The 18998-nt window shown below is 38.0% G+C and overlaps 1 long non-coding RNA gene across 1 annotated transcript; it reads left to right on the plus strand.

Annotated features, from left to right (window-relative positions):
• The first annotated feature begins 296 nt into the window (after positions 1 to 296).
• LOC129146816 (uncharacterized) lies at positions 297 to 14427 on the plus strand. The gene is made up of 3 exons (XR_008554079.1): positions 297 to 843; positions 13188 to 13293; positions 14346 to 14427. It is a non-coding gene; the product is annotated as an uncharacterized LOC129146816 (long non-coding RNA).
• Positions 14428 to 18998: the final 4571 nt, after the last annotated feature.

The following is an 18998-nucleotide window of genomic DNA, read 5'->3' on the forward strand; positions in this document are numbered from 1 at the left end:
AAGCTACAGTGGAGAAAGAACTGGGGTGCTTTTTTATTTGTCCAGCTGAAGAAGTCAGCCATGAAAGACTAGTATATACAAGCCAGCATTTAACCATGACAGAGGGGCTCAGTAAACACGTAACCAGTGGCTGAAGCCACAGACTGTTACAGGTGGTGCCCCCTGGAGGGAGTTGCTGGTGAGGATAGATAGCCCCAGGGAAAATGCTAAAGAGTATTGCATTTTGGGGTGGGGCTTCCTATAAGAAACATAAGTGACTACAAAAGTGATGCAGATTGATTCAGTCTTTGGGATTCAAGGTTTATTGATCTTCAGCATTTGGGGTCAGCGGATTTCAGCCCCCACTGCACTGATCTTTCAGAAGGTTGTTGTGGGCCTCTGAACATGGAGAGGCCTCCAGCAGCCAAACTCAGAGAGGAGAATTTTGGAGGCTTTGTAAGTAGCCAAGCCAGTGAAACTGTAAACTGTTTGCGGCTTTGCTGCCTTTACAGCCTGGCCCTTACAGACCTGGAGCCGCAGCCGGGCACCTCGCTGAGCTGCGTGCGTGAAGCTGTTTGTCGGGTCATTCGGCCACTGCAGTTGCTGTTTTGAGTATCCCTTGCTTGGTGTTGTGCTGGGGTGTTCTGGCATCTCCGGCATCATCTCCCGTTGTGTCTACTGTTGTCCTTGTGAGTTGGAAGCTGGCCTAGAGGCTGGTTCCAAGTTAGCAGAGGCAGGAAGATGTCATCTTGGACGCTTGGCCTAGTGTTCAGGAGAGGAGTTCTGCATCCTCATTGGCAGGAAGATGCCATCTCAGCTGCTTTTGTGTTGGACTAGAAAACACCAGATACTTCTTCAAGTGAGGTAAGCGGCCATTTTTGGCCTCAGTAACTCTTTGTCTTTTCTCTGGTTAAGTAAATCCCATTATTGTTGTTCCCTGAGCCTGAGTTGTCTTGCAGTTGTGCACATGGGTGAAGAACTCAGTGACTGGTAAACTATTTGGGCAGTGTCCTTGGACGGTTTTAGTGCCCCTTGCTGCCCTGTATCAAACAGAGACAATTTGCCAGTGAGAGTCAGTGGGGGCAGAACCCACATGGGTGAATGATTCAAATGTGTGCTGAGTATATAGGGCAGAAACCAAGACAGAATCTGGTACATAGCCTGTGTGAATGCTTCTCTCTTTATGGCTGGGTATACCTGGCCTCCTTTACAATTTATTCTAGGATGCCTTTCTTACAGCTAAGCCCTTCCCATCTTATGTTTTCATACGTGTGGCTTACAAACATGTCGGTGGCCTGAAACAACCCAGTGGACTCAGAGCAGGGGTGGAGGAACCATGGTCTGGGAATTTCCAAAAGGAGGAAGGAAGGGACACAGTATCTTTTCTACCTGGTCCTGTGACTAGGGATGGGCCAGAACAGTGGTTTCTTGGAGAGCATGTGCAGGAAACTGCTACCAAATAAACAGGAGGTAGAGGCTCAGTGGAAAGTCTTTAAGTTTTCAGAATGTCCTTGAATTTATTCATTTCTAGCTCTGTTCCTGGTTGAGCTTTCCACGGTGAGTGAAGCAGCCATTGATGCCACATGTACTCTCTTGTGTTCAAGGACACCCCTGGGGTCTATGTGATATTTGGGGGGCTTCCACTCTCAGCCTGTGAGATCTCTCAATCTCCTGGGTACTAGGAGTATATGAAACTTACAGGATGCCACAGAAGGTGCAAGAAGGTATAGCTGTGTTTTTATTTTTTTAGATTTTTTTTTATCCATACAAGAACTGGGGTACAGAGGTGGGAGAGGGGTGAGAGGATTCACCAGACACAGAGTGGGGAGCAGAACAGGCAGATCTACTGAAATACACTGCTGAGGGGAGCAGTGGGCAAGACAGGAGAAGTCTGCTGTGCCATGTGGGTCACCTCTCTGGCTGGGGATCAAACTCATGCTGCAGTGGTTGCAGATTAAGTGCTGACACTTAACTCCAGTGTGCCACCAGGGAGGCCCCAAGTATAGCTGTTTTTGAAGGCAAAGATTCAGGCCAGCTGCTTGGGAGACAGGTGGTTTTTATAAAACAACCTGAAGGAGAGGAAGGTAATACCTTTCTGGTGAGGAGCTGCGACTGAAATCCCACAAAATACAGTGGGTTGGTGGTAGAGGGCTTTAAGGGGTAGATTCTGGAAATAGAACTACTCATAGCTTCCTCATGAATGCCGGGTGAAGTTCCCCATGTACAAAGTTCCAGTTTATTTGTTTGTTTATTAATTCTTGAGGCTAGTTTTACAAGATTATTTTGAGAAATGGATTGAAATCCATAACAGCTTGTGTAATGAAGCTACAAAATTAAGTTATTCCAACTTTTTTTTAAAAATAAAAACTTTAGCACATGCCTGGCATGTACTTCTATCGTATCACTAAAACCCTTTTTTTTTTTTTTAAAAAGTGAAATTGAATTGTTTAGTGATGGATGTATTTTGCTTTCCACGTAATTACCTTTGAAATTTTTATATGATCTCTACTTGCAATTTCAAAGTATTCCCTCTTTCCAGGATATGTCAGTTCATTTTTGGAAAGCACATTGTCCCTATTAAAAGTGATTGCAGTGAGCTTAGAGCTTATTTCGACAGATATTTACACATGTTTATGGTCTTACTGACTCTTAGAAAACAAAGCTTTTTCATTCAAAAGATTTATAATATGATGTGAACTTGTGAGAGGTGATGAAATTGCAGATGATTTTTATTTTTCAGCTGTGCAGCTTATAGTCAAGTTTTAGAGATTGCTTCAGGAAAGACACACACAAAAGTCTGAAACTTCAGATAAAAGCACACATTTTACTGCCTGAATTTGTGATAAGTGACAGGGGAGAAATCAAGTTGGCTGGTACAATTTTGCCTCATTTTATTTCTTCCTTGATGTATAATTGCTCTTTCATAGCTTGGAGTCATTTGAAGTTATCATTCTGTATGTAACGTGTTTCAGTAGAAATTGTAAAAGGACAAAATGAACACTGCTATTGCCCTGTTATCTCCCTTTTAAGCTGGTTATTTGTAAACTTTTAGAATGAATTGCTTTTTAGAAAATTGATTGATTGGCTGACCCCATTTTGAATAAGGTGGGATAGTTTATTTCAAGAAATAAAAAAGACAGCTTCATCTTCTATTTGGAAGCAACTCAACTCTTAAAACCCAGGCATCTTTAATGTTCAAATAATCAAAGTTAAATCCCCTTCAGAATCCTGACTTGATAGACCTTCTAGTGTGTGTTTTGATTAACTGTCTAGCTGATGGATTGATGGGCCCTTCCTCATTGGGCTGAATTGATTGCGAAGATGTCTGCCATAACAGGACCATACTATGTATTTTCTCAATGAATTCAGATGTTAGTCATTTATATGTAGCTCATAAAAGACAGTAGGCATTGGGACTTCCAGATTCTTCATTCTTTTAATGCTGTATTTTATCTAAATATATAAAATATACATCTAATATATAAAAATACATAGTACAGAAAATTATAAGGTAAGGTTTAGGTTTCTGAAAAATGTTTTAAGAAGCATGGCCTTATTTAACTATAGCTCTCATATTTTGTTAACAATGAGCTAATATTTCAATGGTTTAATAATTTCTGCAATTATTTAATAACTATAATTCTGCTTTTGATTTATCCAAAAACCCTTCTGGAAGAATGGAGGGAGATATTGTCAATTTTTGACCCTAAATGTTTAGAAAAATTATTTTAAATATCCCAACTAAACTTCTCCTGAGCTCTGCAACTAAGCTGCTGAATTCAAATTCTAATCTTGCATGTTGTCACTGTAGGACTGTAAGTCAGTTTACAAATTGCACAGTGTCCCATTTCTTCTGTATGACTGGGATCATATTGCCTCTCATGCTAAGAACTACCATATCCTTTATTTTCTAAGAGTTACTTGACACGTCCTTCTCCATGGAATGTTTTCATGGTTTACTTCCCAGTTCACTGGAAACTTAGTGTTGCTCTTGACATTTAGAACTCAAAATGGAGCATCTTTTGGGCTCAGTGTTGTGATAGCTCCTCTGTTCTACTCACATGTGCATTCTGAAGTACCCCAAACAGCCCCATGGTTTTAATTCCATCAAATTTATTTATTTCTAAAATAATCACAACAGTGATTATTGCTGAGTTGCAGACACGTGTTCTTTAGACAAATGGGCATGTACTATTGGAGGCTTAAGAAACATGCCAATTTTTTTTAAAGATTTATTTATTTATACATACAAGAACTGCAGTGCAGGACAGAGGTGCGGGATGCTGAGAGGATTCACTAGAAACAGAGTGGGGAGCTGTACAGACGGTCCTACTGAAATATATTACTGAGCTTCCGGGAGCAGCAGACAAGACAGGAGAGGTCTGCTGTGCCATGTAGGTCACCTCCCCCCAGCCGGGTATCAGACTCATGCTGCTGTGGCTGGGGATTGTTTCACAGTGCTGAGACTTAACTCCTTGTGCCCCAAGACATGCCAAACTTTTTATGCCCAACATAGAGCTCTTACTTTCCAAACCAGCAACTCTGCAGCCTTCCCATCTTGGTAAACACCCCCTAAACATCACCCTGTTCCTAAATGCCAGAAATGCCAGAGTCTTTCCTACTTTCTCTCATGCCCTAATATTTGACATGTAGCCCATCGATATTTATTCTGAATGGATGCTTCTAACCCATGTCTCTGCTACTTCCTTAGTTGAGGACACATCGAATCTTAACAGCTCAATAGATTGGACTTCTTGCTCTGCTTTCATCCTTACTCTTTCCCCACTGTCTTACTCCCCAACTAAACATCCAGGGATGCTTCTTTATGCCTTTATCAGACTCTCTATTCAAACCATCCAAAAGCTCTTCTTTCAATAACAGTTAAATCAAAACCCCTATACTGTGGCCTATAAAACACCCCCCTATAAGTTAACCATGTCTGTCTTACTCATTTTTTATCTCTTTCTTTCTCCTTAGGTAATCACCTTTATTACATTGATCTCTTTCCTAAGATTTATTTTTTTTTCAGCAGGGGACAGAGAGAAAATATCTTAAGCCATATTCTGTTTGTAACAACTCTTCCATTTGCCATTGTAATGCTCAAGCAAATAATAACAATGTCAAAAAATGAATGTTGCTTAAAAAATGAGTGTGTATTAAAATATTTCAATTTTTTGGTATTGAAATTGAATTTCATATAATTTTTACATGTCACCAAATGTTATATGTTTTTTCAACCACTTGAGATCTAAAAAACCAATCTGAAGTCACAGAATGCACAAAAAGCAGGCAGTTGAACAAATCTGGCCAACAGAACATAATTTGCTAATCTTTGTTTTTAGACAGAATAAGCTTTTCTCACCTCAGGACATTTGCACTTGCCCTTCCATCTTCTGGGCTTCCAGCTGCTTCTCCCACAACTTTACGGAGATTGCTCCTCCAAATCACCCATGTCTCTACTCCTGTGTCATTTCCTCAGAGAGGGTTTTCCTGACAACCATTCCCTTCCCTTTCTATGTACTAATATATAGACACTATCTGCACTTTGAATTAAATGATTCAGTGGTTTACTTTTTTAGTGACCTCTTTGTTTCTCGGAGGATGTTGACTCCACAGGGGCAAGGATGTTGTCTTTTCCTCAACGTTTTCTCCATCTCTCATTATAATGTCTTGTACCTACTTGCGGTGACTCTATAATCGGAGTCATTACCTTTGCTTACAAGCCTGATTTTTATGGTAAAACATGCTGGGGTTCAAGTTTTAATTCTGTGGTTTGTTGACTTGGTGACTGTGTGAAGGTTATCTAAACTTTGTAAGCATCCATTTTTATAACGCATAATAATAAATAATAGCATAGAGGTTGATATAAAAGATAAAAGAGAAGATACCAGCAAAGCACTTCCTTTGAGGGAGAAACCTTGTCTTTAATGTCAACTAGTGTGCTTGTGGTTCTGATACATGGAAGATCAACAGATACTGTTGCTGGAATAAGTGAGTGAGTGAGTGAATGATACAGTCAAACACTGCAAGTGTGACATACCTTTTGACATGCAGTGATTGTATTCCTCAAAAACAAATATGTCACATTTTGCCAGATTGCCATTGAACTTGATTGCTTTATACAACAGTATTCTAAACACTGGGTTCTTGTTTACTTGACCTCTGAAAGCTATAGGAAACCTGGTATGTGGGGACTTCAGTAGCTGGTGAGGCAAACCTTACTCAGTTCATTTTAGGAAGCAAAAACATTTGATTCTGTGAGCTTTTAGGACGCTCATAGGATTTATTTATTTTTCTACTATAATAGATGCTGTTTGGCACACCTGATTCATACAATCGTCTCAGGTTCTGAAAGGATAGTTAGATCCATCTTTGAGGGGACTGGAATGCTCTCTCCACTGAAAGCAAGGATGGGCAGGGCTGTAGTTTATGAACTGACCCTCCAAGGAATGCTCGTGCCAGTCAGGGCATAGCTATAAGTGCGAGGCTTCTGGGTAATTTCAAGTACGTTATACCTAAGAGTCCTCTTTGGGAATTCTGATTCTCTCTACTTGCAGATTTAGACCAACTTTTATCTTCTTATATTCCTCTGCACTTACTCTTGATTGCCAGTAGTTTTTCTAGTCTGTAATATATGTAATTGTGATGTGATGTGAAAAAAAAAATCAATAATCGCTTTGGAGTCTTCATTTCAGTCTGAAATCATTTCATTTTCTTTCTCCCACAATTTTCCAAAAAAAAAAAATAGAAATTTTGGGGCTAAGCTATTAAAAATATAAGAAATATACTTGAGTCTAGAAAATATGATTTGCAATTAATTATTGAAAACATCTTTAGGAAAACTTTGAATTTTTTCCCCTGCATTTGACTTTCATTAGCCATTTGGAATTGCACTGAATGTATTCCAGAAAGATGAGCACAATTTTGAAACATGTGCTTAAAAATAAATTACAACAATAACAGAAACAAAAGAATATTACCAAGGGTATAGGAGTTAGATAGTACTTAGGTATAGTTAAACATTTATTCTGAGTTTCATTTTCTGGAGTTATGTGGTCTGTAGAATATTCCAGCACACTAAAAAGGATTTTATTAACAACTATATTTCTGAGTAAACTTAAGTTAGAAAACACATTTATTTGTGCATTTGACACCTTTGCTTCAAATATTATTAAATTTGTCTATTCATTTCTTTTTTCATTTTTTTACTAAGATCATTTTGCCCCTTCTAAGTCATGCGTATTTCTAAAGATAGAGTCAGCTGTTGATTTCTACAAAAAGTCTGATATTCTAAGTTCTGAACCATATTCCTATAAAGATTCCTTAATTCCTCCAATTTGATATTCTTAATTCCATCCCTTAAATTTTTATTGTCTCCCTATTAGTCTTCTAAAAGTTAGACCAACGAATATTTTTCACACTATTCCTTACCTGAATCAAGCCAGCCTCATTTCTAGAGTCAGGCTGTTTGTTGCAAGGCATATACTTTTAAGTCACCTTCTTGGATTTTGGGTGTGCAATACTGTTCAATTGCTTTCTCCAACTTAGGCTAACTTAATGGGAGAATGTCTTTACAACAAAATGGTTATTCATGTTTTTTGCTTTTTATTTTTTTATGCTTTTCATTTTTTAAATTGGGTTGATCTTTGCAGATGCTGAAATGTTACATATATGTATAGATAACACACCTTCATAACTACCACTTAGATCAAAATATGAAACATTTCTGGCATCTTAGATGGGTTCGCTGTCCCTTCCACTTCCAGTCTGTCCTCTCCAGGGATAACCACTAATCTTACTTTATTGGCATAATTTTTAGCTTCCTATAAATGCTAGTTATACAATATGTACTCTGTTATGACTTATTTTATTCACTGTTTTGCCTGTAAGTTTCATTCACGTTGCACATATCCATGGTTCATTCATTTTCATCAGTGTGTCACAATATATGAATATGTGTTTTTTATTATTTCTATTTGTAAATATGTTTACACACATACGCTTGTATGTGTGTGTATGTTTCCATGAGAATGCGTTCATTAAAACAGCGAAAGTCGGACCTCCCTGGTGGCACAAGGGGTTAAGCACCCCACTATGAAACAATCCACAGCCTCTGCAGCATGAGTTCAATCCCTGGCCTGCCAGGGAGCAGCCCACATGGCGCAGCAGACCTCTCCTGGCTGGCCTGTTGCTCCCCTCAGCAGTGTATTTTGGTCAATCTGCCTGTTCTGTTCCCCACTCTGTTGCTCACCCCCCTGTATCTTTGGCCTGTACCCCAGCTCTTGTATGTGTAAATAAATAAATCTTTTTTTAAGATTTATTTATTTATTTATTTATTTATTTATTTATTTATTTATTTATTTATTTATTTATTTATACAAGTTCTGGGTACAGTCAGAGGCCCGGGAGGGTGAGAGAATTCATCAGAGCCAGAGCCAGAGTGGGGAGCAGAGCAGGCAGACTGATGAAGTACGCTCCTTGAGCAGTGGGCGGCAGGAGAAGTCTGCGCGCCATGTGGGACCCTCACCTGTGGCAGGGGATTGAACCGGAGTTACAGAGGCTGCGGGCAGCTTCGCCACCCAGCGCTCAACAGCTGCACCACCGGGGAAGCCCAATAAATAAATCTTAAAAAAAAAACAAAAACAGCAGAAGTCTAAAATAGCTTAACTGGAATTTTTTATCTTATAGAACATAAAGTCCAGGAAAGAAAAATTGCAAGCCTGTTGGTTCAAGTGCTTGACAAAATACAGCTTGGGTTTGTTCCATTATGTAATTTGGCTTCCACAGCTCTAGAGTTTACTACCCACCCACATCTTATTAAGTGGTAGGAAAAGAATACTTGTCAAACATCTTTTCTTTTTTAATCAAAGGACTTCTTTCATTGAAAAATATCACGTTGATTTTCAGATAAATAATTACTAAGGGCCATGAAATTACCAAGATTGGCTTGTGGGGGATAGAAGGGAAGGCGGGTTAACCTCCTCTGTGCATGCCCAATAGGGTATGGGAGGTGGTCATTTCATCCGCTCGGCAGTTCTGACTCATTGGAAGACAAGGAAGAAGTACAGAGATAGCAAGTCACATTTGATACAAATGTCCACTTTCTGTTACCACACATGCTCATATTTTTAGTTTTTTGAATTGGCTTTAAATATCTTAACCACTATTATGCAAGCAAACAATATGAGATTGCATGTTTCTTAATCTGATCCTGAAATAGTTAAAATATAAGCTTTTGAAGGTAAAGAAAACTAAAGCAGACTTGAAATCATTTATATATACATATATAAATTATTTTTCTTATATTCCAATCATTTTATTTTTTTTAAAGGTTAACAAAAGGTTTATTTACAAGGGAAGGGGAATGAGGAAATGTACAACTCAGGGAGAAAAGAGAGAGATAAATTCTTAAATGTGTCCTTATAAATGATTGTTTTTTAAAGTGGATTTATCTGGAATTTTTTTTTTACAGCATCAAAAAGGGTATTATTTCCTCACTACATGACTAGGTGATGGAGAAGTTAAAAAGTGATTAAGAAATAATTTTCAAATTTTGCTGTGGTCAAGCTAAATCTTCAAATGTAGCACTATACATTTCACAATGTATAGTTAGACCAACTATATCCAAAGAAACCATAGTAAAACACATTTTACATGATATATCCATATGCATATGTACACATGTATATCATGATGATCAGCCTCTTTAATTGATAAGTCGCATGAAAAGTTTTTAAATATTTTATTAACATCTAATCAATCACTAACTATAGCAGAAAATGTAAACTAAGACAAAAGAAAACCAAAGAATTGTGTATTTTCTAATCCATCAAAGATAAATTCCCCTCCAAGGGATTGAATACTCTTTGAGAATAAATAAAAGTAACAACCTTTTTTCTGGAAACACACCTCTTGATTGTTGCTTCTCATGATTGCTGCATCCGTACATAAGAATGTGATGTAACATCAATGGTTTATTCCCACTTCTCTAACTGGTTGTACTCCCTCGAGTTCAATCATGCTCCTTGTAAGTTACAGAGAATCATGAGCAACTGAAAAAATGCCAAGAAAAAAGGGATTTCGGAACTAAAGCTAAACCACAGGCAGGCTCGTGGAGCAAAAGAGGGAGTTAAAGAAAACCCACAATAGAAAGCATAAATGTGCTACAGGTATATGACTTTTGTATCAGACAAAGGCGATCTCTTATCTCCAGCTAAGGATGTTTTCTGAGCTTCCTTTCACTTTCAGTGGGAGTTCAAGCCATTTGTTGACTCTGATACTGTCTCACAGAAAAGCAAAGGGAAAAAAAGCTCAACATGGTAGATGAAACTTGAAAACAAGCACAGCCTAAAGAATTTGAATTTATACTTTGCCTTAAGAGCTTTTCTCCATCGATAACCTTTCTAATACAAATACACATGGTATTTCAGATGGTGTGCTGGTTGGTAAATGAAATGAACTGATTACATGAATGGTCTTTATAGCTCCATAGTAAAGTAATCCCAGCGAGAATGGGAAATGCTACAATGCTTCTGTTTCTGGGAAATACTGGCATGTTGTCCGTGAGCTCTGGGGACAAATGGCTTCCTGAGTTTCACTTTTCCTGCCTAATCTTGACATCTTTGTGGAATGAAATCAGCATGTGCATGAATTTTCGTGTTTTCAGGGATCACCTTTCCCTTTTTAATGCAGCTGACATGTCACAGAGCCAGCCTCATCCTCCTGTTGGTGGCAGCAAATCCTAGTCTTTTGTGGGATTCTGTCCTTGTTAATGTTGAGTAGGTCAGGAATCCTTACTGTGTCCAACAAGCCCATCCTAAGTGGTTGCTTGTCATCTCTGGCTTAAGATTCTATTCTGGGCCAGCTTTTTTCCTCTCATAATCTTCTCTCTAGGTAACAACACTCTGCACACTGTTGTGTTATGTGCAGAATCACAACCTCCACGCCCCCTGGTAATAGGTACACACACACACACACACACACACACACACACACACACACTCACACACACCCCTACCTTTTTCCAAGGCAGAAGGCAAGGAAAGCTGAAATAGCCATGTGGCCTTAAAACAGAAAAACAGAGCAGCATGGGGTTAGGATGCAAAATATTAAAGTACTATCACTGCTCCTTCTACTTTATAGGATTCTTTATTTCTTCTGGGTTTCCCTTGCACCCTTCATTTTGTCTCTACCAGCTGACAACTGCGATTGCATTTTTCAAGAGCCTCTCTCCACCATTTTGTCTCACTGTGGAGTCCAGGCTCCAAGCTCCAGACTCTGATAAATAAAAACTTCTCTCTCCCTGCATCCTATCTTTTTTATTCTGCCCCTGGATTATTGATTGTCCATTATCTGTTCCTTTAATTGCTCTCCTGCTACCTATGTGAGAATGTGAGCTAACTCAAGAGTTAACCATACTTCAGCCTGGCATTGGCTCAAGAATTCTCCTTGAATCACTGCTGTGTCCATCACAGCCACTTGCTTCGGGTGCTTATGTAGGTATTTAAAGGGACAACTTCTAGTTTCATACAAGAAGCCAGAAGTGGCTTCTGACCCAAACATTGCTTTTTTTAATCATAAAATTTAAAGATGTAGATTCAGCAATTGCAACAAAATTCTAGAAACTTTAAATAAGGCTTAACTTTATTTATTTATTTTTAAAGATTTATTTATTTATTTATGCAAGAACCAGGGTACAGACCAGATTGGTGGGAGGGTGAGAGAATTCATCAGAGACATAACGGGGAACAGAACAGGCAGATTGATGAAATACACTGCTGAGGGGAACAGTGGGCGTGACAAGAGAGGTCTGCCACGCCATGTGAGACCCTCGCCGGTGAGCCAGGATCGAACCCACGCTGCAGAGGCTGCGGACAGCTTCACAGTGCTTTGCTCAACTGCCTGCACCACCAGGGGATGCCCAAGGCTAACTTTAGATAAGGGTTGCTGTGGCTATACACCTTGTTGGGATCTTTTGACTTGCTTTGGTAGGTCGCAGTTCCCTCAGTCTATAGTCTGTCTCAGCTTCATCCTTTATTATAGTCACATCCACCTTAACATCAGCCCAGTTCAGCAGATGACTCATGCCCCCCCCCTTTTTTTAAAGGTTTATTTATTTATGCATACAAGAGCTGGGTAAAGGCCCAAGGTGTGGGGGGTGGGGACGGTGAGAGGATTCACCAGAGACAGAGTGGGGAAGCAGAACAGGCAGACTGACTGAAGTACACTGCTGAGGGGAGTAGTGGGCGAGTCAGGAGAGGTCTGCTGCGCCATGTGGGCTGCTCCCTGGCTGGCCGGGGATAGACCTTGTGCTGTAGTGGCTGCGGATTGTTTCATAGGTTGTGTCTTAACCCCTTGCTCCACCACGGAGACCCCTCATGTCCCCATTTTTGTGTTTTATGCCTTTGTGTTTTAAATTTTAGGGGCATTTTGTTAAAAGAAGAACTGATTTTGCAAGAGATAAATATAAGGATGGATGAGGCTAAGGGGAGAGATGTAAAATTTTAAATTTTTTGCAATCTAAAGATTTTTTTTAAAAAGACTACTTGAAAATTTCCTTTAGAGACATCAACTAAACAGTTAATCTACATGTGTTGCTGAAAACTTGCCTTCCACGCTCGAGGAGATGTAAGTGAGATGTTATTTAAATTTAAGATAAGCCTCAGGTATCAAAAATGCTTGTCATTCTTTCTGAAGATGTAACATTCCTCATAAACCTGATGTGAAGTTCTGAAAGTCTAAAATTTATTGTTTAAACGAGAGGCTGATTCATATTTTTGAAAATTCAATACCTGAATGATAGATAACGCGTTGAAACTTTTATTTGCTTACTGCAGTAAGCAACAAGAGCAGGATATAGTTATCCTGGATGGATATAGTTATCTATTTGATTCAAATGGATCTAGTTATCTATTTGATTCAAAAAACCTTTCAATGTTTCTTATACAGAGAATTAATTTTATTTGTTTAATTAAAATGCTCTCAGACTGGCAGCCTACGTTATCTTAGTTTTTATTGCATTTTAGTGGAATATGAAATCATACTCAGTTATTTATTTCTCATTTGAAACAAATCTGTCTTTCTTGTTTGCACTCATGTTGAGTCATTGCAAAAATATCTCCTCCCATCTGGGGTTTGCTACCATTACACAAAATTGTCCTTTAGTGTGTTCTGCCTGGAGGGGTAACTGTTCTCTATCTTCATGACAGAATCTATCAAAGGGGTTGTGCTTCATGGCTGTCCAGTGACACTGTTTCAAGAAAAATTGCTGATTGAAAATAAGGTGCCCACCGACTTCTGGGCGTCATTGCTCAGGTAAATATTTCTTGTGACTGAGAGGCTCTTGGTCTCAAAAGAAGTATTCACACACCCACAGAACTGTAGTTTGGATGACAACTTTATTCGAATGGTACTTTTGAGACCTCTCAAGATGTTTTGAAAATATTTTTAAGAGATCATGAAAATATGATAGTAAATATATTCATGATCATGTCCAAATGCTAAATAATTCATAGACTATTCTATGGAACTTCACCAAGGCCTTTTAAAACTTATTCAAAATTATTCTTGGCTGAGCTTTGAAAAAATATGACTTGATCTTGACAACCCTCAATTATGTAGAAGAGGGCTCTTTGGTTGATAATGTGTCAATAAGGGATCTGACTAGAATTGTTTTTATGGAGGTAAACTGCTCCTGTTGAAAGTTTTGTGCTTCTGAACAAGCACCATGTTTCCTTTTTAAATTGCATGTGCTTTAATATTAATATATGCAAGTGTAAATGCATTTTGTATATTTTAAATTTTATGCTGGATGTTGTATTACTTGAGTTTTCTGATTGAGTATTAGTCATAAAACATTTTTTTTTTGGTTTTGACTTCATCTGAAAAATTTATAGTGCATTTCAGTTCATTTTTTAACCTAGTGAGTGTAGTACATGTACTATATTTGACTTTTTTCAGTTTTGTAGTTGAGGATCTTCTACAACCTTACATGACTTTTCACCATCTTCCTGGTATTTTTATAGACATAATGAGTAGAAGTTAAATGTGAGCTGATTCCTGGCACTTCATGGAAATGTTTTGTTTAGCTTTTAATGTACTTTGGATGTGTGTGTGTTTATTTGAGAGATCTCATAACTGGAGCAAAATAATATGATACACTGAGGGTCTTTAGTTAGTTGAAAGTTTGGCTTATAAAAATAAGTTGAATCCTTTATTATTTGCAAAGCAAAAAGTTAAGAAATAGCTATGTCACATGAGGTAATTTTTATTTTTTTTTTAATTTTTTTTATTTTTATAGAGGCATGCTTTATTTATTTGTTTGCTGGTTTGTTTGTTTGTTTTGTTTATACATGCACTGGGTACAGTCAGAAGCGCAGGAGGGTGAGAGAATTCACCAGAGCCAGAGCGGGGAGCAGAGCAGGTAGAAGGACCGAAGTACACTGCTGAGGGGAGCAGCGGGCGGCAGGAGAGGTCTGCGCGCCATGTGGGACCCTCCTCCGGTGGCCGGGGAGCAGCCAGGGATCGAACCGGCGCCACAGAGGCCGCGGGCAGCTTCGCAACCCAGCGCTCAACCGCTGCGCCACCGGGGAGGCCCAACATGAGGTAATTTTTATACTGCTCTTTCACAAACATGACATTAGAAATCATATTTCTTAACAGTTTAAGCCATGTGGCATCTATAAACACACACTTATGGTTTCAGAATGCAAATATAATTGGCTATGCCTAGCTGTATATGGTCATAGTACTTTGAAAACAATAATTTTCAAAAGGTTTTTATACTCCATGTGCTTCAGAAGAAAAAGTAGGATCCTGAATTGATGCAACAATTCACACATTACTAAACATGTGACTCAGAAGGGTAGAATAGATTCTAGACTTACATATCTTAATATCTAATTTCAAAAGAATCATAGAACTTGTAATGTGTGGGTTGGATCTCAGTGTGCTAACTTCTATCTTATAGGAGTCAACCACATATAATAACATTATAACTCACTGGGGGAAATCCATGGTACAATAAAGAAGCATCCAATTCAACTGGCAGGAAAAGAGAAAGGTTATGCAAACCAGAGACAAACACACAAGCTGGCTTTGCTCACATCTGGAGATTCCCTTGTGGTATCTGCTCTCAGGGAGGGTACACTCTGGAGAAGGCTTCAGAAACCCCCAAAGCATTTCAGATTGTCTTCATTCAGTTCCTGTATTTATATTACTTTCAAAGTGTGTGTTATCAGGATCACAATCTATTAATTTGATTTTGGGGGCTATCAGCATAACTAACATTTTCCCTATCCTTGCCTCTCGTCTATCTGTGTATCAATGTTCTCGCAAACAAGTGACTAATTTGATTGATAGCATAAGTCATTTCATTAGACCCATTTCCTGATCAGTGAGGGTCATTATCATATCGATACACATTTCAGAACATCAGCACTGGCAGGGAGTATAAGTGGTACAGAAGAAAAGTTTCTTTAAATATATTGAAAGAGAAACACAGAGGTGAGATGTCTTCCCACAACAGACTACAAATTAGTTTCTTAGCCAAGAAATTGCAGTTTGCATTACCCAGATGTTAAGTCTTGACCATCTTACTGGCTATTTATTTCTCATCTATGGTGAAGACACTCTGAACAGTCATAGCCCTAGAATCTTTCAGACACTTGGGCTTGGGGTAAAGATTACCAGGGTATCGGCGGAAATAATCGAAATATTCAGTAATCCATGAAGACTTGTTGAAAAATCACTCTATAGGGATTTTTTTTTGTTTTTTTGTTTGGTATATGGGTGTCCCCAATCAACGTGGTCACTAAGGTTCACGTCTTGAATGCATTTTTCATCTCACTTCCCTCATCTCCCACTGCCCCATCCTCCCCTTGTTATTTATCTAAAGAGAAAAAGTCTTTTTTTTTTTTTTTTTGGTTTTAGAAATGGTTCCAGCAGATAGACATACTAGGCTGGTGTTGAAGGAAACCTCATCTCTTCATATATTTGCTGAGACCCACTAGATACAAACTCTATAAAATAAGAATTTTTTTGCTCCTCTGAATAAAGAATGACACACAGAAGGCACAATACTTGTTGAGTGAAATAGTGGTTCAAGGAAAATCAGAATAAATATAGTTGCAAATAAAAGAAATTCTAGATTTAATATTCTGAATCTTTCATAAAATTTAGACAGGCATAATTATCTATTGATTAATGTTCTATAGAGATACATTGCATGAATAATTGAATATTTTCAGTGTAATTTTTATTTTTACTTTGAATCAAATGGAGGAGCATTAAGGAAAGATTCTTTACACCCGTTAACCCAGTTATGATGACAAACATAAGGAAAAAGGCAACAACCAACGTGGCCAAATAAACATGCTATTTTATTTTAGGATTAAATGAATCAGAGCTCAGGATTTGATGGTTTTTTAAAGAGAGATACAAACTTAACTCTGTGGGTTAAAAATCAATTACTTATCATATTTATAAGCTTCCAAGTAAAATAATTAACCTCACAGTATCATTCAATGCAATGGATCCTGAGTTAAGATTTTAATAGGATAACAGAACAGGGTATTTGACAGGTGAAGCTGATTGACAGTATAGCTAATATTGGAATAATTACCTGGCATGCAAAATTTGCATATGCCTATAGTTTCTGGTTTTGATGACTTTGATAGGATCCATTTCTAAAATCTTCATCTCTCCTTTTTCTTCAGCTGGAATTCTTGTGAGAAAAGAGGTAACATAACAGTGCTAGGATTTTTAGTTCTTGACACTGTTGAATTAAAGAAATTAACAACAGACCTAAAATGAAACTTTAAAAGTTTCCCAAACCTTCTCCTAATTCCAATATAATTTGATGTGGGTTTGCATTTTAGAAAAGGAGCTGGTTTTCATATCATCAATATGTCTATTGATTGTCTACTGATTTTTGTTTTGCTAGGAATTTTCTTTTGTAATTAACAAATATTTATGCATGTTTCATGTTTGCTAATCTTTGATTCAAAGTGCAGCAGCATTTACATTTATTGAGGCTGGATGCATGAGTGCATCTTCTTCAGATATTCATCTCCAGATCACTCTAATTTTACCTTTTAAATCAGAGTTTTCTCTATTTGGAGTAACCATTCTCTCTAAGAATGAGATTTATGTTGAAACAAAGGGAAGTGAATCAGAACTTTAGGGCACATTGTAAATAGCACCCCTGGGAGTGACTAGTAAGATCGATTCCCGTTTCTATCAATAAGGGGAAATTGCTGAAGTTTTCACCTTTTTCACCAGGCATTACTTTATGGCATGCCAAATTCGACATTCTGTTTGTCTTTGTTCTAACTTACCTAATCACCAATAAATGAATTTTTTTTTTTTTTTAAAGATTTATTTATTTATTTATTATTTATTTATACAAGCACTGGGCACAGTCAGAAGCGTGGGAGGGTGAGAGAATTCACCAGAGTCAGAGCAGGGAGCAGAGCGGGCAGTAGGGCCGAAGTACACTGCTGAGGGGAGCAGCGGGCGGCAGGAGAGGTCTGCGCCCATGCGGGACCCTTCTCCAGTGGCCAGGGAGCAGCCGGGGATCGAACCTGCACTGCAGAGGCTGCGGGCAGCTTCACAACCCAGCGCTCAACCGCTGCGCCACCGGGGAGGCCCACCAATAAATGAATTTTAAAGAGATAATATAAAGAATGTTCAGAAATTCAACACATAGACATTTAAACTCTGCAGTTACATTTATTAAACTATACCTCTAAAGTGTTTAGTTGTTTTAAAATCAGGTATTCCCTGTGAATATTTATTATTTATTTGGCTATTTTACCTGCATACAAAAGGAATAAGAAATTGTCTAGTATAAAGATAATAAAACAAACACACAGATATAAATGTGAGTTAGATACGTGGGTTTACTTGTAAGTACTTTGTATGTATTATCACATGTAATCTTCAGAGGTAACAGGAGCTAAGTACTGTTTTTATCTCCAGTAAAGAGATGGGGAGACAGAGCTCAGAGGATTAAGTGTTTTGTGGAAGGTTCACACACTGGTCAAGTGACAGAGCCAGGGATTTGAATAGTGATGGCAGATTCCAAAGTGTGGTCCTAACTACTATGTCCTCCGAACTAGTGTCCTGCTGAATTATACTAAAACAGTGAGCATATTTAAACATTCCACTTCTATGCAAGCTTTCTAATAACCAAGATAAAATGAGAAAATAACCAAAAGATTTCCCTAATTTATGCTTTTTTTAAAGAAATATGAACTTTCCTCAAAAAAGTGACAATTGAGGTGTCAACCTACACCCCTAAATCATATAGAGTGTTGTAAACCAATGTTATCTCAATAAAAAGGCATGCAATCAAAAAAATAAATAAAAGAAAGTTTAAAAAACAGTGAAAAAACAAAGTGATGGTTTATTTTGCTACTAAACTCTGACACATATTGATATAGGGCTTCATGGGCAAAATGGATATGCAACAGTGTTAGCTTATCCTGAAGAATTCTATATTTGCCCCTTTTCACTTCCTTACCTTTCTTTCTGAAAACAAGCATTATATAAAATGTAATTTAGTAAAATGATGCTTAGCTAATGAATACTGTCTGCTGGTCATTAATTTCAAATTAAAATTGACCTTGAGAAATGAAAAGGTTTGGATGAATAGTGCTTGATTATCTTTTAAAAGCTGATAAAATTTAAGTTTTTAGATTCCTTTTGATTAGTAGTTAGTCTTTGAACCTGCAGAAGGTTCTGTTAATGGGCCCTCTTGCAGCTCCTCTGTGTTTTTGCCAGGACAGCAAGCTTCCCCACCTTTGTACACATAAATTCTAAGGAATTTTCCAAATAGCAGCTTCGCATGTGCTTTTGAACCTGGCAGTGCTGGCTAAAAACACTGTAGTTCTGCTCTGAAGAATAAAGCTGTACTGGTTATAAACTGATTACTGTTTAGTTATGCTCCACTCACAAAGTTTGACTACAGTGAAACCTCATATTGCTAATTTAGAATATTGTGCTAATAAGACTCATTT

This window comes from Talpa occidentalis, unplaced genomic scaffold, assembly GCF_014898055.3.
Source record: "Talpa occidentalis isolate TD23 unplaced genomic scaffold, MPIMG_talOcc4v2.1 talOcc4.4, whole genome shotgun sequence".
NCBI classification, from domain to species: Eukaryota; Metazoa; Chordata; class Mammalia; order Eulipotyphla; family Talpidae; genus Talpa; species Talpa occidentalis.